Genomic DNA, 25,455 nt, shown 5'->3' on the forward strand with positions numbered 1-25,455 from the left:
ACTCTAGTTCCTACTAAATGATAGTCTCTCATCTGAAGTTTTCGACAGGCGCTAATAAAAGTAAGCTGAAGTTCAAAAAAATCTTCACGAACAATCAACTTTTAAGCAAGTGGGTTCGGTAAGTCTTGAGCGGTGATAATATATATTTGAAGTTCGTTGAGGCTGTGGTACTGCGAAAATGAATACCACAGTTGGCAGTTCAGTTGAAGAGGAGTGAACAAATTTAAAAACGATAATCACAGAAGTTGGCATACGAATATAACGGCAAGGAAGCCAATTGTGAAGAAACCTTGGTCGCAGAAGAAATTCTTAAATTGATCTATGAAAGAAGAAAATACAAAAACAAAAAAAAAACATTAGAAAAGGAATCCACAGCACGTCAACATTAAGAGAGCAAAAAGAATGACGCAGATGAGATAGCTGGTAAGTGGAAAAAGCACGTTGAGGATGGAACTGTCTAATGAAGAGAGAGAAGAACAAATGGGTTTCGATTTGGAATAAATAGGAGATCTGGTATTAGAAACCGAGTTTGAAAGAGCTTTGACTTTCGTGCACTGTTTGACTCGAAAACAGCCAAGAATGATCAGCCTGTTTAAGAAGACCTGGAGTATTTAGTAGTGTTTTACTGCGTGTTTCTGTCCGTGACGTATACTAACGTTAATGAAAAACTGAAAATGAAAACACGCTAGGATTCACAAGAATTAAAAGTTCTTTCTGGAAGTTCAGTCCAGAACATCATCCGAGTAATATAAGAAAAATGCAGTAGCAAGCAGCTAAATACTCCCAAAACCAATGTAACTCCAGTTTTAACTACAATCTTTCACATTTCACTTCGTTACACTGACTGAAGTTCGTTTACGGCTTCTGTGAAGCTAGCTGTCTACGACATGCCAACAATTGCTGAACCATTTTCAGTAACAAATATTAAGTGATGCCATTCTATTATCTATTCTATTATTTTCGTGCATCTCAAAACACCGTTGAAAAATATTCATCTCACGAGAAGTGTAATGAAAAACAGCTAAACTTCATGATCACTAAGACTCCTTCGTGAATTTTGTACTTTCAGAAACAATCAGAGAAATGTTTTGTTCTCAGACACTAAATTAGTGGCTCAATCTCTTCGACGGCAGTAGTCGTTTTTCAAGAAACGAAGCTTTGTACAACCCTAAATCCTGCAGAAATTTCATTAGGCATAACTTTGCATTTCCTAGATACACGCGTAATCCGTTTTTCAAGCAAAATACTAAAATCTTGCTGTGCGATTTGATGTGAATTGCAAGATATTGAGCAATGTCAGAACGCACATGGCTTTACCCCATTTTGGCTCATGCGCTTTTGTTCACATCTGCATTAGCGCACTTGAAAAGTGGCAGCGCATAAATCTGCTTTACACACCTAAAGTCACTGTGCACACAGTTAACTTCCGGTATTTCTTCCGCATACGTGGCAACATAAGTAGATAAATACGCAGTATCGCAGTGCTTGAACGCTACCCTTAATCAATAACAGATTTTACAGTACTTAGGTTAGACAAGTAGCGACAGACTTACTTAGGTTGACTCAATGAATGCAATATCTGGAAAAGACTCCCAGGGCTACGAATAAAAGGTGTATAAAATGTTACATACAGCAGTTTATGACTGCTAGCTGACCTAAGATGTCAAATATATTTACATCATGATAAACTGCGACATGACATATGTTAAGAAAACCACCCTGCTTAACGAAACAGGATCTGGCACTGTCGCTAACAAGCAACCCATATAGTGAGGAGTAGCAGGTGCCATGGCTTTTTCAGTGCAGCCAACTTGTGGCCCTCGTGGCAAACTAGCTCCTACTGTTAAAAGAATGGCGTTACATTAACGTGCACGTATTGAAAGCATTATAAATTTTCAGGCAGTCTGTTCTCCAACAGCTTGTTGTGAGCAAGCATAACACAAGCGGCGCCGTGAAACCACATGAATAATTAGCCGAACTGTTGAAATGCGCTAGCTTTTGAACTTACCGTCAGTGGCCTTCAATAAAAGTCACGGCAACGAAAACTCGTTGCGCGACGGTTGCTCGATAACTCTTTTGCAGCCGCGTGTCGGGTGTTCCACCGAGATGCGGGCTTGAAGTTGAGATGTACGTAGCACAGAGTCTGGCAATGCTGGAACACAAGAAGCGAACGTAAACGCGGGCAGCTGTGGAGCGTTACCGCCTGCAGAAGCGACTGCGCCGTCGCCAAAGCACTGCCGCGTCGGCGGAGGGCCGTGCAGGTCCGGACCCGCTCGCACCTAGCTTCTTACACTCTGACCACCACATGCTGACACGTACTCAAAAAATTATCGTAAACGGTGTGGTTTCGGAACTGCCGAGCATTAAGTGCTGCTCCCGCACCGTTCTAGAAGGCAGTGGGGGTTTGAATAGCTGGTTATAATCCTTTGTGTAATATCAAATTCAGTTTTTTTCAGAATTTCTGTGCGCGAAGTACGAGCAAGTAGGGGGTTACAGGGTACTCTTGAAGAACAGTGTAAAGAGGAATGGGTTTGAACGACAAAGAAGTTGTGTAATAAATCTTTTCTGGCCACATCAGCGAGCTGAATCACTTGCTGTTGTGTACACCACAGCCAGTTTCCGCTACTAGGCGAAGAAGGCTTTGTCAAATTGTGAGTGTATGGGTTTAATTTTTTCAAGTTCCTCAATGGATTGATCCAACAAGTACCCTTTGGCTCCTGCAAGAAATAATTTCAACCTAACACTACTACAGAAGTCAGACAGACGCACCTAATGTACCAACAAGAACTGCTTGAAAAACATTCAGCAACAAATATCTTCTGAAGTCGTCCACTTTAAGGAAAAGACACAAAATGTTCTATATTCTCACGTAACTAGTGGGATTCTTGGGTACTGGAGTATTGGTAGTTAGTGTAAGAAAAGCATTAAACGAACGAAAAATATTATTTATCGCAAAAAAAATTCTGAGAAATCAAGTCAAACTTTTTCTTATAAATTAATAAATTCTGGGTTCTTTCCGGAACAGTAGATTACCTCTTATGGATAGGAATGCTATTAATGCTATTATTTTACAAAGTATGGAAAGGTTCTTTCCTCCCTTTTCTTTCAGAATGTTATTTACTCAGCAGAAAGGCAGAGAGCCGCGCCTACACAACTTGTCTAGGTACGGTCAAGGCTGTCACGTGAGAAGTGTAGAGGAGTGTACTGTTATGGAGGACATGGGGCTTGCATACGCTGTAGCGGACAATACCGTGAGCTGCGACGACTGCTGCCTGCGTCGCTCACTGCTGACAGATAACACAACTATCTCATTCTATCTAGATTGACCTTCGCCAATCAAACTCTCCCTACACCTTGATGAATTCAAGGACTCCTATCCGCCCCTAGGCTAACACCGCACAATAAGTGTGGCGGCCAACACAGTGAACAACGCTTAATCACGAGCAACTCAATATAGAGTATCACTCCAATTCGCTAGCGACAGAGGTGCTCTCCCAGTGAAGTACTGAGGAGAGACTTTGTTCCTTGCTCTTTGCGTACACGTACGAGCGCACTCGCTCTCGTTACATGTTCCTGCTCCAAGAGTGACAATGGAACGGCCCCTTTTTCTGGAAAAGTTGCAAGGGTATATCATTCACTGTTTTCCCTTACTCCTCTGGCTCTTTGCATCAGAAATATTCCGCCAATCAGCGTTGCTCTTTTAAACAGGAGAATGACGTTTCGTTTAAGTCGACCAATGCGGAACTATGTAGCATCTCCATTAGGCATATACTGTCCTCCTGTGATAACTCCGTAACTACGCAGTTGGTCCATGAAAAAATGCGTCTTCTGGGCGCTCCCACACAATGTAGCGGAATTTGCTTTTAAATTGAACACGAGTGTCTCTATCCCTTCAATCTGGCAAAAGCTGTTCTCTCTCTGGGTGGTCGTTCTGGCCGAAGTAGATGTGCACCAACCCACCCCTCTGAAGGGACAGGCCTCCCAGCAGGCCGGCTGCCTCCCTAGAACGAAAATTCCTGTGGCTGTCATGTTGTGTACGCCAGCATCGACTTTTTCAACCTTGGTGCGCACTTGCGATTTACTTATTTGATTTGCATATCGCTTACATGAATTCATACAAAATTGACTCTACCTTATCGAGTTTGGGCTCGAATGAAGCGTCTTGATGTGCAGAATACGGCTGTCAGGACGGAATATGTAAGGTTAGGAGAGCACACCACCATACAAAATCTGGAGATGATGGGCTGACCTTCCTGCTATCCTTCTAAATGGGTTGTGCTCAGGGCCTCCAAGACGATTTTCAAGGGCAAACGATTTTCCCAGGGGGCCATATTTCCCCACATCTGTCTGTTTCTTGTTTTTTAGACAATCTGATGATGCCCCAAAAGGGAGAAACGTCATTGACATTAAATAATTTCGCGGCCAAGACTGTTTTTGTTCTGAAAAATTTTTTTAGATGCACTGCCAGGAAAAACATTGCACACTAGTGCTAACCGAGGGAGCAGGACGTGGCCAATTACATGCCTGTAATCGCTCCTGAGGCGCATTGCCAATAACGCCTGAATGTTATAACGATCGCGCGAAGCGATTCGGAGCTCATTAAATCACTACATCGTCTGGCAGCCCTTATCGAATGCAGGTGGTAAACCATCAGCGTTCTGGGGCAGAAATTGTGTCCTGAAGTGTTTAACACTTAGAAAATTAAAAGTAGTTATTCTTCATGACCAACGAAGTTAATTTTCCACTACAGAAAGCTTAAGAGAATTCTCAGAGTGTGTTCCCATGTGTGCGAACAGAATTCCAATCAATCATTTTCCCTTTATATAGGTGAGTTTTGCGGTTTTGTGAGCTTGCACTTGCTCGCTAGGCAGAGGTCTTTCGGCAGATCGCGAGTCCAGGTCTGGACGAAAACAGAAAGTAGCATGAGAAATGCGTGCTTGAACATCACTGCTGATGCTATCTAACCCTGCAGGCGGCGCTGCTGTATTTGACCACGAACGGCACCTATGCAATGGTTCAAATGGCTCTGAGCACTATGGAACTTAACTTCTGACGTCATCAGTCCCCTAGAACTTAGTACTACTTAAACCTAACTTAACCTAAGGACATCACACACATCCATGCCCGAGGCAGGATTCGAACCTGCGACCGTAGCGTTCGCGCGGTTCCAGACTCGAGGGCCTAGAACCGCTCGACCACACCGGTGGCACCTATGCAATGCCCTCAGTATATTTCAAGTGTGTGTCGGCGTTAGAATAGTGTTCTGTGGAGCTGCGAGTGCGTTATGTCGGACCTACGTGAATTAGAAAGTGGACAAATTGTGGTGTTCGTTTGGTGGTTGCTTCTGTAACCAAGGTAGGCTAAGGTTCGAAGTGTTTGGTGTTTCATGAGGCACCATATCGAATATTTGGACCGCACACACGGAAAACTGATAAACATCATCCGCTAAGTCATAACAAGGACGAATGTGTGTGTTGAGTGATCGTGACAGTGAAACGTCCCCTTAGAAAAAAATAAAATGACAGTGCTGGAAAACCTCTTACGTTATTTGACTTTCATACAGCTGAGCAAAACTGAACGTACTCAAACACTTCTCTCTTTACTTATTCTGATCATCACTAAACTGACACACAATATTTTTAGCGCAACGCAATCTGACTTTCAATAATCCCTACAAAAGAATGGCCCTGACAAACAATAACCTATCCCTTTCATGAATCACTTACCTCACAAAAATCTTCGTTACTCTAACTACTGCAATACAGCGAGCGCCAGTACTGCCAGCTAAATAAAAGATTCTAACTACTGAAGGCACTAACTATTGATAGACATAATTAGCAAATGAAAGATTTTGATAGAGGACAAACAAAGTATTTACCTTAATAATGTTCAAAAGTCATATATATATATATATATATATATATATATATGACCTCCATCTTTACGAATTTCCTTTTTCTGGCGGACACACATCCAGATCGTCCACTTATATCAACCTCTCAAAACTCTGCCATCTGTCTCTCCACATCCACCACTGCTGGCGCCTCACCTCCAACTGCCCAACGCTACGCACTGTTCACATCCAACTGCCCAACACTACACAAGCGAATATTCCAACAATGCATATCAGCCACAGACTGCACACAGCACAGTCAGTGATTTTCACAGAGCGCTACGTGGCGTTACCAACATAAAAACCTAACCGCCTACTTACAACAGACGATTATTGAACAAGGCTGTGATGAGATATAGGTGGATGACGACTGAAAAAGTCATTGCACAAATGAATGTCGTACTCGTGGGTCCTGTCAGCACCAAAACAACACGAGGTAAACTCTATAAGCAGGGAACTACAGGGCAAACTGGAATTTCGAGATTCATCGGTAATTCAAGCCCCCGTAATAGAAAAGCGTGGTGGCTAAGCTACAAAATCTGAACTTCGGATCAGTGGAAGAAAGTTATTTGGTCTTGTTTAACACTGTTTCAAACTTCTGGCCGCGACAACGCCGTTCCAACCTTGCGTTACAGACTGCGTGCTATCAAGAGTGAAACACGGCGGGGGTTCAGTGACGACTGGGCAGCCACGTCGTGGTATCCCACGAGCTCCGTGGTTACTCTACAAGTTCACATTACTGCCAAGAATCATGCGGCCATTTTGTTCCCCAGTGGTGATGCTGTGCTCAGAGGCGACAAGACCCCTGTTCACACAGTTCGCACAATCCAGCATTGGTTTTGTGAGCATACGGATGAACTGTCGCATCTCCCCTGACCACCTCTATATTATTGTGTCTTTGCTGTCTGCTTCGGCGAGAATGGTGCGTGACAGCTACTCACCTCCATCATCGTTACCTGGATTTGCTCCTATTTTGCAGGAAGAATGGTATAAGATTCCCTTGAAAACCATACCGGACCTGTATTTATCCATTCCAAGAGGTCTGGAAGCTGTTTTGATTGCCACCCTACATCCTATTAGGCATGGTAATGTTTTTCGTATTTCTGTATTTTAGTCCATCTCCTGTAGCTGGAGATGGCGTTCAATGAACTGCTTGAAAAACATTCAGCAACAAATATCTTCTGAAGTCGTCCACTTTAAGGAAAAGACACAAAATGTTCTATATTCTCACGTAACTAGTGGGATTCTTGGGTACTGGAGTATTGGTAGTTAGTGTAAGAAAAGCATTAAACGAACGAAAAATATTATTTATCGCAAAAAAAATTCTGAGAAATCAAGTCAAACTTTTTCTTATAAATTAATAAATTCTGGGTTCTTTCCGGAACAGTAGATTACCTCTTATGGATAGGAATGCTATTAATGCTATTATTTTACAAAGTATGGAAAGGTTCTTTCCTCCCTTTTCTTTCAGAATGTTATTTACTCAGCAGAAAGGCAGAGAGCCGCGCCTACACAACTTGTCTAGGTACGGTCAAGGCTGTCACGTGAGAAGTGTAGAGGAGTGTACTGTTATGGAGGACATGGGGCTTGCATACGCTGTAGCGGACAATACCGTGAGCTGCGACGACTGCTGCCTGCGTCGCTCACTGCTGACAGATAACACAACTATCTCATTCTATCTAGATTGACCTTCGCCAATCAAACTCTCCCTACACCTTGATGAATTCAAGGACTCCTATCCGCCCCTAGGCTAACACCGCACAATAAGTGTGGCGGCCAACACAGTGAACAACGCTTAATCACGAGCAACTCAATATAGAGTATCACTCCAATTCGCTAGCGACAGAGGTGCTCTCCCAGTGAAGTACTGAGGAGAGACTTTGTTCCTTGCTCTTTGCGTACACGTACGAGCGCACTCGCTCTCGTTACATGTTCCTGCTCCAAGAGTGACAATGGAACGGCCCCTTTTTCTGGAAAAGTTGCAAGGGTATATCATTCACTGTTTTCCCTTACTCCTCTGGCTCTTTGCATCAGAAATATTCCGCCAATCAGCGTTGCTCTTTTAAACAGGAGAATGACGTTTCGTTTAAGTCGACCAATGCGGAACTATGTAGCATCTCCATTAGGCATATACTGTCCTCCTGTGATAACTCCGTAACTACGCAGTTGGTCCATGAAAAAATGCGTCTTCTGGGCGCTCCCACACAATGTAGCGGAATTTGCTTTTAAATTGAACACGAGTGTCTCTATCCCTTCAATCTGGCAAAAGCTGTTCTCTCTCTGGGTGGTCGTTCTGGCCGAAGTAGATGTGCACCAACCCACCCCTCTGAAGGGACAGGCCTCCCAGCAGGCCGGCTGCCTCCCTAGAACGAAAATTCCTGTGGCCGTCATGTTGTGTACGCCAGCATCGACTTTTTCAACCTTGGTGCGCACTTGCGATTTACTTATTTGATTTGCATATCGCTTACATGAATTCATACAAAATTGACTCTACCTTATCGAGTTTGGGCTCGAATGAAGCGTCTTGATGCGCAGAATACGGCTGTCAGGACGGAATATGTAAGGTTAGGAGAGCACACCACCATACAAAATCTGGAGATGATGGGCTGACCTTCCTGCTATCCTTCTAAATGGGTTGTGCTCAGGGCCTCCAAGACGATTTTCAAGGGCAAACGATTTTCCCAGGGGGCCATATTTCCCCACATCTGTCTGTTTCTTGTTTTTTAGACAATCTGATGATGCCCCAAAAGGGAGAAACGTCATTGACATTAAATAATTTCGCGGCCAAGACTGTTTTTGTTCTGAAAAATTTTTTTAGATGCACTGCCAGGAAAAACATTGCACACTAGTGCTAACCGAGGGAGCAGGACGTGGCCAATTACATGCCTGTAATCGCTCCTGAGGCGCATTGCCAATAACGCCTGAATGTTATAACGATCGCGCGAAGCGATTCGGAGCTCATTAAATCACTACATCGTCTGGCAGCCCTTATCGAATGCAGGTGGTAAACCATCAGCGTTCTGGGGCAGAAATTGTGTCCTGAAGTGTTTAACACTTAGAAAATTAAAAGTAGTTATTCTTCATGACCAACGAAGTTAATTTTCCACTACAGAAAGCTTAAGAGAATTCTCAGAGTGTGTTCCCATGTGTGCGAACAGAATTCCAATCAATCATTTTCCCTTTATATAGGTGAGTTTTGCGGTTTTGTGAGCTTGCACTTGCTCGCTAGGCAGAGGTCTTTCGGCAGATCGCGAGTCCAGGTCTGGACGAAAACAGAAAGTAGCATGAGAAATGCGTGCTTGAACATCACTGCTGATGCTATCTAACCCTGCAGGCGGCGCTGCTGTATTTGACCACGAACGGCACCTATGCAATGGTTCAAATGGCTCTGAGCACTATGGAACTTAACTTCTGACGTCATCAGTCCCCTAGAACTTAGTACTACTTAAACCTAACTTAACCTAAGGACATCACACACATCCATGCCCGAGGCAGGATTCGAACCTGCGACCGTAGCGTTCGCGCGGTTCCAGACTCGAGGGCCTAGAACCGCTCGACCACACCGGTGGCACCTATGCAATGCCCTCAGTATATTTCAAGTGTGTGTCGGCGTTAGAATAGTGTTCTGTGGAGCTGCGAGTGCGTTATGTCGGACCTACGTGAATTAGAAAGTGGACAAATTGTGGTGTTCGTTTGGTGGTTGCTTCTGTAACCAAGGTAGGCTAAGGTTCGAAGTGTTTGGTGTTTCATGAGGCACCATATCGAATATTTGGACCGCACACACGGAAAACTGATAAACATCATCCGCTAAGTCATAACAAGGACGAATGTGTGTGTTGAGTGATCGTGACAGTGAAACGTCCCCTTAGAAAAAAATAAAATGACAGTGCTGGAAAACCTCTTACGTTATTTGACTTTCATACAGCTGAGCAAAACTGAACGTACTCAAACACTTCTCTCTTTACTTATTCTGATCATCACTAAACTGACACACAATATTTTTAGCGCAACGCAATCTGACTTTCAATAATCCCTACAAAAGAATGGCCCTGACAAACAATAACCTATCCCTTTCATGAATCACTTACCTCACAAAAATCTTCGTTACTCTAACTACTGCAATACAGCGAGCGCCAGTACTGCCAGCTAAATAAAAGATTCTAACTACTGAAGGCACTAACTATTGATAGACATAATTAGCAAATGAAAGATTTTGATAGAGGACAAACAAAGTATTTACCTTAATAATGTTCAAAAGTCATATATATATATATATATATATATATGACCTCCATCTTTACGAATTTCCTTTTTCTGGCGGACACACATCCAGATCGTCCACTTATATCAACCTCTCAAAACTCTGCCATCTGTCTCTCCACATCCACCACTGCTGGCGCCTCACCTCCAACTGCCCAACGCTACGCACTGTTCACATCCAACTGCCCAACACTACACAAGCGAATATTCCAACAATGCATATCAGCCACAGACTGCACACAGCACAGTCAGTGATTTTCACAGAGCGCTACGTGGCGTTACCAACATAAAAACCTAACCGCCTACTTACAACAGACGATTATTGAACAAGGCTGTGATGAGATATAGGTGGATGACGACTGAAAAAGTCATTGCACAAATGAATGTCGTACTCGTGGGTCCTGTCAGCACCAAAACAACACGAGGTAAACTCTATAAGCAGGGAACTACAGGGCAAACTGGAATTTCGAGATTCATCGGTAATTCAAGCCCCCGTAATAGAAAAGCGTGGTGGCTAAGCTACAAAATCTGAACTTCGGATCAGTGGAAGAAAGTTATTTGGTCTTGTTTAACACTGTTTCAAACTTCTGGCCGCGACAACGCCGTTCCAACCTTGCGTTACAGACTGCGTGCTATCAAGAGTGAAACACGGCGGGGGTTCAGTGACGACTGGGCAGCCACGTCGTGGTATCCCACGAGCTCCGTGGTTACTCTACAAGTTCACATTACTGCCAAGAATCATGCGGCCATTTTGTTCCCCAGTGGTGATGCTGTGCTCAGAGGCGACAAGACCCCTGTTCACACAGTTCGCACAATCCAGCATTGGTTTTGTGAGCATACGGATGAACTGTCGCATCTCCCCTGACCACCTCTATATTATTGTGTCTTTGCTGTCTGCTTCGGCGAGAATGGTGCGTGACAGCTACTCACCTCCATCATCGTTACCTGGATTTGCTCCTATTTTGCAGGAAGAATGGTATAAGATTCCCTTGAAAACCATACCGGACCTGTATTTATCCATTCCAAGAGGTCTGGAAGCTGTTTAGATTGCCACCCTACACCCTATTAGGCATGGTAATGTTTTTCGTATTTCTGTATTTTAGTCCATCTCCTGTAGCTGGAGATGGCGTTCAATGAACGAAAAACCCTAGGACTGACGCCGGCCGCGGTGGCCGTGCGTTTCTAGGCGCTGTAGCCCGGAACCGCGCGATTGCTACGGTCGCAGGTTCGAATCCTGCCTCGGGCATGGATGTGTGTGATGTCCTTACGTTAGTTAGGTTTAAGTAGTTCTAAGTTCTAGGGGACTGATGACCTCAGATGTTAAGTCCCATAGTGCTCAGAGCCATTTGAACAATTTTTGAACCTAGGACTGACCTGAGATTTCTGAATTTGTAGTGTGGTGCTTTTCCACTGAGCCACTAAACGTGAGTATTCTCGCGTTATTAATCCATTTTGCCCACTATTAGGACTTCTCTAGAAAGTGCTTCCTCCTACCAGGAATTCTTATATTATTATTTGCGGCTACATGATATTGGGAAGAGATCCGAACTCATCAGAACAGTTCTCACTTTTATGTGAGCTTAGCAGTCTCGGCCACAATATAGGGAGCGTACTGTGAATTTCCTCTGCAGCTCAGTTTATGTGAATTAGGGTAAACTTAACCAAGACAGCAGTCAAACTGATGTCCAGACAGCAGTCAAAATCGAAAACGTACAGCTCATGGGACTCTTATAAACTCCTTCAGGAGCGGCTCTTGCGACATTTCGGCCTCGTAGTTGTCCCAAAATCTCTATAGTTTCCTGGATGAGACAACTAAAATCCTAATTGGATACTTGCTCCTCCGAATACTTACACGGTCGGATATGATGCAATTTGCAACTTTTCAAGCTCATGTGGGCCACTGTTTCTAGAGATAATTAACTTTACGTGATTCAGTGCGGACTTCTACTCCAGTACCAGACGGATACTGCATTGCTGCGTTGAAAAACCGTCCAATTACATTTCTATTAAGTCCAGTACGCCCTAAGGCACCGACACTTGTCGATTGGTTCATACATGAATGTGACAGTTGTTAGTAACGAGTGACTATAGTTTGCCATCCACGGTGGATGCTAACCCTGTCCCGTACATATACAAGGTCTCATGGATCGAGGAATGATGTAAGTCTAGATGGTCTTGGTGATGGGAATTATCATAGTGTGAATACGCGCTGCCATATCCAATGTAGACGGTAATCCTTTCTTACTACAAAAAGAGAAGTTAGCTTTTACTGGATATGTACGAACGACTGTGATACGTCTGCACCCTGTCGAACTGTTGGATGGTGTTGACTTTTTGAGATGCCACATTACGTCTGTCCTCTTTCTGTAATATGAAGTGACAGCCATGGGGGCTGCCAGTAAATAACGACAATACGTCGACAAAAGAAAATTGTGGGATGATGAAGCGAGCGACTGCCATCGGAGGACAAAACGTACTGGACCTTAAGGTGCCCATTATCTGTTAGAGGAAGGGTTGCTGGCGCAGTGAGTGGCTCGTTAATTGAGGCTATATGCCAGTAACGAAGGCAGCCCCGTACAATGGCGCTCATAGCCGCAGTCGACGTTGGAGATACCGTCGAGGAACAAACGCGCTGGCCGACGTCCAGCAATTGTGCGGAACACGCGTGCGCCGACAGGTACGATCTTATCACTGCCGAGGTGGCTGCACGGACGACCTGCCACTCAGGCGAATGCCACACCAGGCCACGGCGTATGCCCCGTCTGTTTAAAGCGGAAAACGGGAATACCTCGTTGCGCTTCAATGACCATAGGAGGGACAAGTTTAGAATGCTTGCCTCTTACGTGTCAATATTCTTCTCAGTAGTCCGAAGAACGCTCCTGAGGATGAAGAGGCTCATCAGTAGCACTCTGCTAACACAGTACACGCTAAACCGGTTTAGGTCAAGTATTCCTTAGTTATCCATCTGTAATTTGTCGCGTGTGAAATGTATCAACTGTCGGCTGAACAAAGAAATATAGGTACAGAATTTCCCACTAACACAGGTGAAAACAGTATTGGAATACATACTATTCTACGTTAAGCACCATAGCGTGTGTAGCGATATAGCCTAACTTCGTTTCTGCTGGTGGTACAGGTCGATACTGCGAGGGCTGTGCTGAAAGTAATGCCGAGATACTTTTGACTTCTTTGTTAACCAGTTTACATCTTTCAGACTGAACATCTAAGTACACGTTCTATATAAAAAGTTGCCACCCAACTCAGTCTTCAGTAAAAGAGTTGTATTTACGCCATTACAGAACATAGTTCTATCACGCTCTTCGATAAAAGTCAGGTATGTGCAGTCGTCACTGCTACTTGCAAAGACGCTCATACCTTGTGTGTGTTTATTGATGTGTATTCCCGCAAAGACTACCCTTTATTTTGTCAAACAGAAGTTTGCGGTTGTCAGATCTGGGCAGTAGAATGGTTAGGAGACCACAGACATGCTTAGTGCACCAACTACCTCAATTATTAACGAAGAAGAGTGGTCGCGGATTGTAATGGAGAATTTCGACAACATTAACCTTATTCTTCCTCATAATAGCCTCACTAAACAATTGGAATGTCTTATTGTAAGACTGTCTGTTGAAGGTACGTTGGTGTTCCAGAAAATAAAGGAGAAAGATACCTTTGTAATACCAAGAACCAGAATATTACGTTTTGATTCACTGTTACTTTCATTGTGTTACGTCTGTCCTACAAGGTCCAACGTTTGGATCCAAATGACCCAGTTCCCTATCTTGCAAGCTACATGAGCAGATCGCTTTCTGTATCAGTTGCTGGCACTTAAAACTGGGAAGTGGTGTGACACCGCTGCAGATACTACTTTTTCGATTCTTATCATTAAAGAGCCCTAGTTTCATCTTCAGCTACCGGCCTGGAAAAACGAGTCTTTATTTGCTTCAAGTGTTTGACAGTTATATCGGTAATGATTTCCACACTTCATTTCGTGACCATTTTTGCCGAAACTGTCAGTAACTTATATAAAACCAGTGTTAAAAAGGGCAATCGAATTGGAATAATTAATCCCCAATGATAAATGTGATGTGTATCAGTAGCACTGAGTGCTAGTACTTGACCAATGTAGAACTTCAAATGGTTCAAATGGCTCTGAGCACTATGGGACTCAACTGCTCTGGTCATTAGTCCCCTAGATCTTAGAACTACTTAAACCTAACTAACCTAAGGACATCACACACATCCATGCCCGAGGCAGGATTCGAACCTGCGACCGTAGCAGTCGCACGGTTCCGGACTGCGCGCCTATAACCGCGAGACCACCGCGGCCGGCAATGTAGAACAGAACTTCATGTTTCACTTAAATAAGAGGCCACTATGAAGGCATACTGAGCTGGGCTGCATTCTCACGGGTGAACAGTAGGTCGCATTTGCTGGACAGAGGCGGCCACCCCCTGCATAATTCTTGGAAGGACTCACCAGCAATGGTAGAGGTCAGTGCCAACTGCTCAGCCAGCTGTTGCTTTGAGGGGTCAGCCTGGGTGCCATTCACCAGATGCCACAATGCAGATACGATCTCCCATAGTACAGGGCCACTGCTAGAGTCTGTTTTTAGTAATTTTAATGTGGAAGGAGGAAAAGTGCTGTTTTTGTCATAGCCTAGAAGAACGCTTTCACGAACAAAACGTAGAAAGCAGAGCTTCTTTGAAATACTCTGTGTAAAATATACACTCCTGGAAATTGAAATAAGAACACCGTGAATTCATTGTCCCAGGAAGGGGAAACTTTATTGACACATTCCTGGGGTCAGATACATCACATGATCACACTGACAGAACCACAGGCACATAGACACAGGCAACAGAGCATGCACAATGTCGGCACTAGTACAGTGTATATCCACCTTTCGCAACAATGCAGGCTGCTATTCTCCCATCGAGACGATCGTAGAGATGCTGGATGTAGTCCTGTGGAACGGCTTGCCATGCCATTTCCACCTGGCGCCTCAGTTGGACCAGCGTTCGTGCCGGACGTGCAGACCGCGTGAGACGACGCTTCATCCAGTCCCAAACATGCTCAATGGGGGACAGATCCGGAGATCTTGCTGGCCAGGGTAGTTGACTTACACCTTCTAGAGCACGTTGGGTGACACGGGATACATGCGGACGTGCATTGTCCTGTTGGAACAGCAAGTTCCCTTGCCGGTCTAGGAATGGTAGAACGATGGGTTCGATGACGGTTTGGATGTACCGTGCACTATTCAGTGTCCCCTCGACGATCACCAGTGGTGTACGGCAAGTGTAGGAGATCGCTCCCCACACCATGATGCCGGGTGTTGGCCCTGTGTGCCTCGGTCGTATGCAGTCCTGATTGTGCCGCTCACCTGCACGGCGCCAAACACGCATACGACCATCATTGGCACCAAGGCAGAAGCGACTCTCATCGCTGAAGACGACACGTCTCCATTCGTCCCTCCATTCACGCCTGTCGCGACACCACTGGAGGCGGGCTGCACGATGTTGGGGCGTGAGCGGAAGACGGCCTAACGGTGTGCGGGACCGTAGCCCAGCTTCATGGAGACGGTTGCGAATGGTCCTCGCCGATACCCCAGGAGCAACAGTGTCCCTAATTTGCTGGGAAGTGGCGGTGCGGTCCCCTACGGCACTGCGTAGAATCCTACGGTCTTGGCGTGCATCCGTGCGTCGCTGCGGTCCGGTCCCAGGTCGACGGGCACGTGCACCTTCCGCCGACCACTGGCGACAACATCGATGTACTGTGGAGACCTCACGCTCCACGTGTTGAGCAATTCGGCGGTACGTCCACCCGGCCTCCCGCATGCCCACTATACGCCCTCGCTCCAAGTCCGTCAACTGCACATACGGTTCACGTCCACGCTGTCGCGGCATGCTACCAGTGTTAAAGACTGCGATGGAGCTCCGTATGCCACGGCAAACTGGCTGACACTGACGGCGGCGGTGCACAAATGCTGCGTAGCTAGCGCCATTCGACGGCCAACACCGCGGTTCCTGGTGTGTCCGCTGTGCCGTGCGTGTGATCATTGCTTGTACAGCCCTCTCGCAGTGTCCGGAGCAAGTATGGTGGGTCTGACACACCGGTGTCAATGTGTTCTTTTTTCCATTTCCAGGAGTGTATAATATCAGAAGGTGGAGTGAGAGCCGGGAAGATAGGCCACCTTTGAAGGTGCCACCAAGCTCAGGCAAAAAGCAAATGTTCAACACAACGTAAGAACAGCAGGACTGGCTAACATAAATTATTTAGAGGTTACAGAGAGAAACCAGAATGTGCTCCCGAGATCCCACGTCACTGACCATAGACAGAGACAGAAAGAGAGCAGGACATAGTTTTTCCACCACTAAGTGTTAGGGAGCATGTTATGGTTAACCGCCTGAAAGAAGAGTCGGGGAGGGGGCCATGCTTCTTCTTAAGGCATCTTTTTATTTGCTGGTGCTCGGAATATCTCTAGTTCAGCCAATCGAAAGGATGTCATGAATGAAAAATGAGAAAACACGGGTCTTCGTTTTAGGAAGCAGGCAGTACAAAATTATTTCTCCGCCAGGGTCCTTCTCTGAGCAGCCGATGATTGACTCAACCAGAGAGTGGTTCTCCAGTCACTTAAGCTCCGCCTGCAGATTAACATGGTGGATTTAGCCGCAAAAGCGAGGAAGTTTTTGAAGGCAGATGAAAATGCGATGCGGTGGACGGAGATACGGAAAACGTTCTCGACACATGTGAGCTCTACTATTATGTACCGCAGCGTGAAGCGGGAGACTTGAAACTGATCCAATCTTCAAACTTATTTTTTACGTTTGCGGACATGGGATTAGTATCAAAATGTTATCTACTGTGTCCCCTCTACAACTCCTAAATGTCCATTTTCACGTCCCCCCAACTCCGCCAGGCAGCATTCAATCGCGAAAGTGACCAGAAATTCACTCTCGACCTAGAGAAATGTAACTTAATGCTCGTGATAGACGTCAGCATTCATTGGTATTTGATTTCATGACAATCAAACTCTGGAAACAGTCCAAGGGATATAAGTCCGGAGCCATTTATGGTACAATGATCACATTCAACTAATTATTTGAAAGGCAAAAGCTAGACAAGAATAATTCAAAGGGAATGAATTCTTTCTTGTAGGAGGTAGATTATAAAACCCTCGATCGATCTATTCTTACACAGGGTGTTACAAAAAGGTACGGCCAAACTTTCAGGAAACATTCCTCACACACAAATAAAGAAAAGATGTTACGCGGACATGCGTCCGGAAACGCTTAATTTCCATGTTAGAGCTCATTTTAGTTTCGTCAGCAGGTACTGTACTTCCTCGATTCACCTCCAGTTGGCCCAATTGAAGGAAGGTAATGTTGACTTCGGTGCTTGTGTTGACATGCGACTCTGCTCTACAGTACTAGCATCAAGCACATCAGTACGTAGCATCAACAGGTTAGTGTTCATCACCTACGCCCAATGGAGCACGTTATCATGATTTCATACGGGATACCCTACCTTTGCTGCTAGAACATGTGCCTTTACGACACAACATGTGGTTCATGGACGATGGAGCTCCTGCACATTTCAGTCGAAGTGTTTGTACGCTTCTCAACAACAGATTCGGTGACCGATGGATTGGTAGAGGCGGACCAATCCCATGGCCTCCACGCTCTCATGACCTCAACACTCTTGACTTTCATTTATGGGGGAATTTGAAAGCTCTTGTCTACGCAACCCCGGTTCCAAATGTAGAGACTCTTCGTGCTCGTATTGTGGACGGCTGTGATACAATACGCCATTCTCCAGGGCTGCACAAGCGCATCAGGGATTCCATGCGACGGAGGGTGGATGCATGTATCCTCGCTAACGGAGGACATTTTGAACATTTCCTGTAACAAAGTGTTTGAAGTCACGCTGGTACGTTCTATTGCTGTGTGTTTCCATTCCATGATTAATTCGATTTGAAGAGAAGTTCAAAAATGGCTCTCAGCAAAATGGGACTTAACATCTATGGTCGTCAGTCCCCTAGAACTTAGAACTACTTAAACCTAACTAACCTAAGGACATCACACAACACCCAGCCATCACGAGGCAGAGAAAATCCCTGACCCCGCCGGGAATCGAACCCGGGAACCCGGGCGTAGGAAGCGAGAACGCTACCGCACGACCACGAGATGCGGGCTTGAAGAGAAGTAATGAAATGAGCTCTAACATGGAAAGTAAGCGTTTCCGGACACATGTCCACATGACTTATTTTCTTTATTTGTGTGTGAGGAATGTTTCCTGAAAGTTTGGCCGTACCTTTTTGTAACACCCTGTATATTTCTCTTCAGTCTGCGACTCATACAAAGGAGGATTAATACAGGACACAGACAAGATCCAGTAAGAGCAGTACGTCTCGTCGTCGTTTCATGTAGCACGCTCGAGAGCGGCATAGAAATGTTCGTCCAACTTTGGTAGCAGTGAGTAACAGAGGATTTGTTTATCACAGAGAGTCTCATTGTTGCGGTTCTGAGCATGCTTGTTGCATGAAGAATCCAGGAACATTTTAGTGATCGCACACTTTTACTTGGCCCCTGCGCGGAGGAGGTTGGGAGCGGAAGCTAGCGATCAGCTCTTAACGCTCTGGCTGCTGAGACAAGCCCCACCTCCTTTTTCCTTAGCAGCCAGTTCATAGCTTATAGAATAAACGGACATGTACGGTAATTGAGACTCGCTTGATGGAAGAGGTACATATAACTTCTCGCTCATTTTTGCAAATAATATTGACAACCAGTGTGCACAACGCACACGGATCAATACGGCTTGTTATGTTATGGCCCACAATACCGTTACGCAGCTGAGTTTGCCAACGAGCGGCACGAAGTCAGTCAACTTCCGTCCGTCACGGAGAGGCCAAATTAAAATCAGAAAAGAAGTTGCATGTTATTTATTTATTACATTGTGAAAAGCTTCCTTACTGTGTGTAAAGCAGTTCGTTCAGTACATACTAACACTGAAATTTCTCTGCTTGATAAGTTTTGAATTCATAAGCCTCATAATGCAATAGTAAAGATACAGCTTAATAAGTATGTATAATTCATGGCATTCATGTCGGGCTATCTGAGTGGCCAAAATCATTCGCTCGAATTGTCCAAAATGTTCTTGAAACCAGTCGCGTCAATTGTGGCCAGGTGAAAATTCCATGAATGGCTGCAAATGGTCTCCAAGTAGCCGAACACAACCACTTCCAGCTAATGATCGGTTTTTTTGGACCAGAGAACCCCAGTCAGTTCAATGTAATCATATGCTGGTGCCTTGTTGACACCTTGTAGCCATGGCTTCGTGGGGTCTGCGCCACACTCCAACCCTACCACCAACTCTTATCAACTGAAATCGGGACTCATCGGACCAGGATAATGTTTTCCAATCGTTTAGGGTTACACCGATATGTCCACGAGCGCAGGAAAGGAGCTGCTGCCGATGTCGTGCTGTTTGCAAAGACACTCGCGTCGGTCTTTTGTTACTATAGCCCGTTAACGGAAAATTTCGCCGCACTATCCCAACGGATGCATTCGCCGTACATCCCATGTTGATTTCTGCGGTTATTTCACGCAGTGTTGCTTGTCTGTTACCCCTGGCAATTCAACGCAAACGCTGCTGCTCTAGGTAGTTAAGTGAAGGCCGTCGGTCGCTGCGTTGTCAGTGGTGGGAGGTAATGTGTGAAATGTGGCACTCCCGGCACACTCTTGACACTGTGGATATGGAAATATTGAATTCCCTAACGATTTCCGAAATGGAATTTCCCATGCGTCGAGCTCCGACTGCCAATCTGCTTTACACGTCTGTTGCCCGTCGTGCGGCCATAATCACGTCGGAAAACTTGTCACATGAATCACCTGAGTACAAACGACAACTCCACAACTACAGTGCTCTTTTATACGTTGTGTACGAGATACTACCGTCACCTGTGTATGTGCATATCATGTCCCATGACATTTGTCACCTCAAGGTGTTTATTGCATTTTGAAAAGTTTCCTTACTGTATCTGAAGGAGTTCGTTCAGTACAGTCGTAGCACTTAGAATTCTGTACGTAATACATTTTTAATTGATAAGCCTGATAATGCAATATTAAAGATGTAACTTGTTGTTGTTGTGGTATTCAGTCCAGAGACTGGTTTGATGCAGCTCCCCATGTTACTGTATCCTGTGTAAGCTTCTTGATCACCCAGTATCTACTGCAACCTACATCCTTCTGAATCTGCTTAGTGTATTCATCTCTTGGTCTCCCTCTACGATTTTACCCTCCACACTGACCTCCAATACTAAATTGGTGATCCCCTGATGCCTCAGAACTTGTCCTACCAACCGATCCCTTCTTCTAGTCAAGTTGTGCCACAAATTTCTCTTCTCCCCAATTCTATTCAATACCTCCTCATTAGTTATGAGATCTACCCATCAAATCTTCAGCATTCTTCTGTAGCACCGCATTTCGAAAGCTTCTATTCTCTTCTTGTCCAAACTATTTATCGTCCTTGTTTCACTTCCATACATGGCTACACTCCATACAAATACTTTCAGAAATGACTTGCTGACACTTAAATATATACTCGATGTTGCCAAGTTTCTATTCTTCAGAAACGCTTTCCCTGTCATTGCTGAAAGATGACTAGAGAAATTTAGTGTATATTCAAAAATTAAACAAGAAATGATGTAACTTAATATGTAAAAATTGATAAGTAAATAGAAAGTAAGTGACATGAAAGAACAACGAAAATTATTGTGTTGAGGTGATGCTGAAGTGGGTTTCTCTAGTTAGCTTTCCGTTTGTGGTAACCTCAATATGTCTTCGAGTTTTGCGTGCACCAGCGAGTAGATAATTTACACAGTCATCTGTGCATTTCCTACAAATATCATCCTCATGCAAAATATTTGTATTCTATAGTGTGAACAGCCCTCCGGGAACTCTTGAACTAGCAAACACTTAGCCGGCCAGGGTTACCGAGCGGTTCTAGGCGTTACAGTCTGGAACCGCGCAACCGCTACGGTCGCAGGTTCGAATCCTGCCTCGGGCATGGATCTGCGTGATGTCCTTAGGTTAGTTAGGTGTAAGTAGTTCTAAGTTCTAGGGGACTGATGACCTCAGCAGTTAAGTCCTACGGTGCTCAGAGCCATTTGAACCATTTAGGAAACACTTACACACAGGCCAACAGACAATCGTTCTTCCCGCTCACCAAACGGTAATGGCACAAGAGGGTAGAAAGGGTGGTACACGACGCACCCTCCGTCGCACACCGAAAGATAACTCGCGAAATTTAGTGTATATTCACAAGTTAAACAAGAAAAGTCGCACCTATTCGACGATATACCGGGTGATCAAAAAGTCAGTATAAATTTGAAAACTTAATAAACCACGGAATAATGTAGATAGACAGGTAAAAATTGACACACATGCTTGGAATGACATGGGGTTTTATTAGAACAAAAAAAAAGAAAAGTTCACAAAACGTCCGACAGATGGCGCTGGACAGCAAAACGTCAGTGACTGCGCATGACAATCGTGTATAAAAGGAGCTGTAATGAGAGAGAGAATCAGAAACACCTGCTGGAACGTACGATGTTTATGCCGGATGGCGCTCCACCCCATATTGCTAGACGCGTGAAAGATCTCTTGCGCGCGTCGTTTGGTGATGATCGTGTGCTCAACCGCCACTTTCGTCATGCTTGGCCTCCCAGGTCCCCAGACCTCAGTGCGTGCGATTGTTGGCTTTGGGGTTACCTGAAGTCGCAAGTGTATCGTGATCGACCGACATCTCTAGGGATGCTGAAATACAACATCCGACGCCAATGCCTCACCATAACTCCGGACATGCTTTACAGTGCTGTTCACAACATTATTGCTCGACTACAGCTATTGTTGAGGAATCATGGTGGACATATTGTGCATTTCCTGTAAAGAACATCATCTTTGCTCTGTCTTACTGTGTTACGCTAATTATTGCTATTCTGATCAGATGAAGCGCCATCTGTCGGACGTTTTTTGAACTTTTTTTTTTTTTGTTCTAATAAAACCCTATGTCGTTCCAAGCATGTGTCTCAATTTGTTCCTCTCTATCCGTGATTTATTCAGTTTTCAAATTTATACTGACTTTTTGATCACCCGGTACAACCGTATTCATGACGGATTTGGATGCTACTTCGGAAGGCAGGTGTGGGGGTAGGGAAGGAGGCGGAAGGTCGGCTGCAGAGGTGGAGCGGCGGCGGCGGCGGCAGCGGCGGTGTGGGGCCGCTGGCACCGGCCCGGCCCGGAGTCGAGTCGGTGACCTTCTGCAAGGTCACATTCCAGCCAGCTGGCCGCGGGACCAGCTGAGCGCCCGGCCGCCGCCGCCGCCGCCGCCGCCGCCCGCCGGTGACACGCGGCGCCGCTGCACCGCGCTGCGCTGCACTGGGCGAGCCGCGCCGAGCCGGGCCGGCGACCTGCCGACTGCGCAGCTGCGGTTCCCGCCCGTGAATAACCACACAGCACCAGACTATTATACCGGACTACGTAATATCCACATCTACAACTACATACGTACTTACGGTGTGGCGGGACACGGTACCTGGTTTCTCACTACCATTTCTTTTTCCCCAACCACACCACCATTCGCAAATGGTTTGTGCGAATAACGAATATTGGAAAACATATACTGTTGTTGTTGTTGTGGTCTTCAATCCAGGGACTGGTTTGATGCAGCTCTCCATGATACTGTATCCTGTGCAAGCTTCTTCAGCTCCCAGTACCTACTGCAACCTACTTCCTTCTCAATCAGTTTAGAAGCATATACAGGGTGGTCCATTGATAGTGGTTCAAATGGTCAAATGCCTCTGAGCACTATGGGACTTAACTTCTGAGGTCATCAGTCCCCTAGAAATTAGAACTACTTAAACCTAACTAACCTAAGGATATCACACACATCCATGCCCGAGGCGGGATTCGAAACTGCGACCATAGCGTTCGCGCGGTTCCAGACTGTAGCGCCTAGAACCGCTCGGCCACTCCAGCCGGCCATTGATAGTGAGCGGGCCAAATATCTCACGAAATAAGCATCAAACGAAAAAACTACAAAGAACGAAATTCGTCTAGCTTGAAGGGGGAAACCAGATGGCGCTATGGTTGGCCCGCTAGATGCCACTGCCATAGGTCAAACGGATATCAACTGCCTTTTTTAAAATAGGAACCCCCATTTTATTACATATTCGTGTAGTACGTAAAGAAATATGAATGTTTTAGTTGGACCACTTTTTTCGCATTGTGATAGACGGCGCTGTAATAGTGAAAAACGTATAAGTACGTGGTATCACGTAACATTTCGCCAGTGCACACGGTATTTGCTTCGTGATACATTACCCGTGTTAAAATGGACCGTTTACCAATTGCGGAAAAGGTCGATATCGTGTTTATGTATGGCTATTGTGAACAAAATGCCCAACGGGTGTGTGCTATCTATGCTGATCGGTATCCTGGACGACATCATCCAAGTGTCCGGACTGTTCGCCAGATACGTACGTTATTTAAGGAAACAGGAAGTTCAAAAATGTTCAAATGTGTGTGAAATCTTAAGGGACTTAACTGCTAAGGTCATCAGTCCCTAAGCTTACACACTACTTAACCTAAATTATCCTAAGGACAAACACACACACACCCATGTCCGAGGGAGGACTCGCACCTCCGCCGGGACCAGGCGCACAGTCCATGACTGCAGCACCCTAGACCGTTCGACTAATCCCGCACGGCGAAACAGGAAGTGTCCAGCCACATGTGAAACGTCAGTCACGTCCTGCAACAAATGATGCCCAAGTACGTGTTTTAGCTGCTGTCGCGGCTAATCCGCACATCAGTAGCAGACACATCGGGAATCTTAAAAACCTCGGTGTTGAGAATGCTACATCAACATCGACTGCACCTGTACCATATTTCTATGCAGCAGGAATTGCATGGCGACGACTTTGAACGTCGTGTACAGTTCTGCCACTGGGCACGGGAGAAATTACGGAACGATGACAGATTTTCTGCACGCGTTCTATGTAGCGACGAAACGTCATTCACTAACAGCGGTAACGTAAACCGGCATAATATGCACTATTGGGCAACGGAAAATCCACGATGGCTGCGACGAGTGGAACATCAGCGACCTTGGCGGGTTAATGTATGGTGCGGCGTTATGGGAGGAAGGATAATTGGCCCCCATTTTATCGATGGCAATCTAAATGGTTCAATGTATGCTGATTTCCTACGTAACGTTCTACCGATGTTTCACTGCATGACAGAATGGCGATGTACTTCCCACATGATGGATGTCCGGCACATAGCTCTCGTGCGGTTGAAGCGGTATTGAATAGCATATTTCATGACAGGTGGATTGGTCATCGAAGCACCATACCATGGCCCGGACGTTCACCAGATTTCACGTCCCAGGATTTCTTTCTGTGGGGTAAGTTGAAGGATATTTGCTACAGTGATCCACCGACAATGCCTGACAACATGCGTCAGCGCATTGTCAATGCATGTACGATCATTACGGAAGGCGAACTACTCGCTGTTGACAGGAATGTCGTTATACGTATTGCCAAATGCACTGAGGTTGACGGACATCATTTTGAGCATTTATTGCATTAATGTGGTATTTACAGGTAATCACGCTGTAACAGCATGCGTTCTCAGAAATGATAAGTTCACAAAGGTACATGTAGCACGTTGGAACAACCGAAATAAAATGTTCAAACTTACCTACGACATGTTTTTTAATTTGGAAAACCTACCTGCATCCAACTGTTCGTCTAAAAAAGTGGTACAACCAAAACATTCATGTTTCTCTACGTACTACACGAATATGCAATAAAAATGGGAGTTCCTATTTTTAAAAAAACGCAGTTGATATCTCTTTGACCTATGGCAGCGCCATCTAGCGGGCTAACAATAGCGCCATCTGGTTTCCCCCTTCAAGCTAGACGAGTTTCGTTCTTTGTAGTTTTTTCGTTTGCGCTTATTTCGTGAGATATTTGGCCCGGTGACGACCAATGGACCACCCTGGATATTAGGTCGAATTCACCTGTTTTTACAAAAATGATCTTTTTGTGAGTTCTGGATGTTAAGAAGTAATATATTGTTTGACTCATGTTGGTAGGAGAGTCGCGCATTTGACAGCAGTAAGCCTCATCAGGAACCACAACGTCTCTAATGTCGTGTTCAGGTTGGTGCATAAGTTCGTAGAGTTTTTCCATATGTTTATTAAACGCAACAAATATACTCAACAGAAACTTTAGTCAC

At 45.2% G+C, this 25,455-nt stretch overlaps 1 protein-coding gene and 1 long non-coding RNA gene across 3 annotated transcripts in view; one reads left to right on the forward strand and one right to left on the reverse strand.

Moving 5' to 3' along the window:
* Positions 1 to 2,232, reverse strand: part of LOC126262320 (uncharacterized) — a 439,820-nt gene extending 437,588 nt beyond the window's left edge. For both annotated transcript variants that reach the window (XR_007546719.1, XR_007546718.1), the window contains exon 1: positions 2,009 to 2,232. This is a non-coding gene — a long non-coding RNA (uncharacterized LOC126262320). The remainder of the gene's footprint in view (positions 1 to 2,008) is intronic.
* The window catches only part of LOC126262319 (follistatin), an 809,720-nt gene that overhangs the window by 327,503 nt on the left and 456,762 nt on the right, over positions 1 to 25,455 (forward strand). The window lies entirely within an intron of this gene.

Source organism: Schistocerca nitens, chromosome 6, assembly GCF_023898315.1.
Source record: "Schistocerca nitens isolate TAMUIC-IGC-003100 chromosome 6, iqSchNite1.1, whole genome shotgun sequence".
Taxonomy (NCBI): domain Eukaryota; kingdom Metazoa; phylum Arthropoda; class Insecta; order Orthoptera; family Acrididae; genus Schistocerca; species Schistocerca nitens.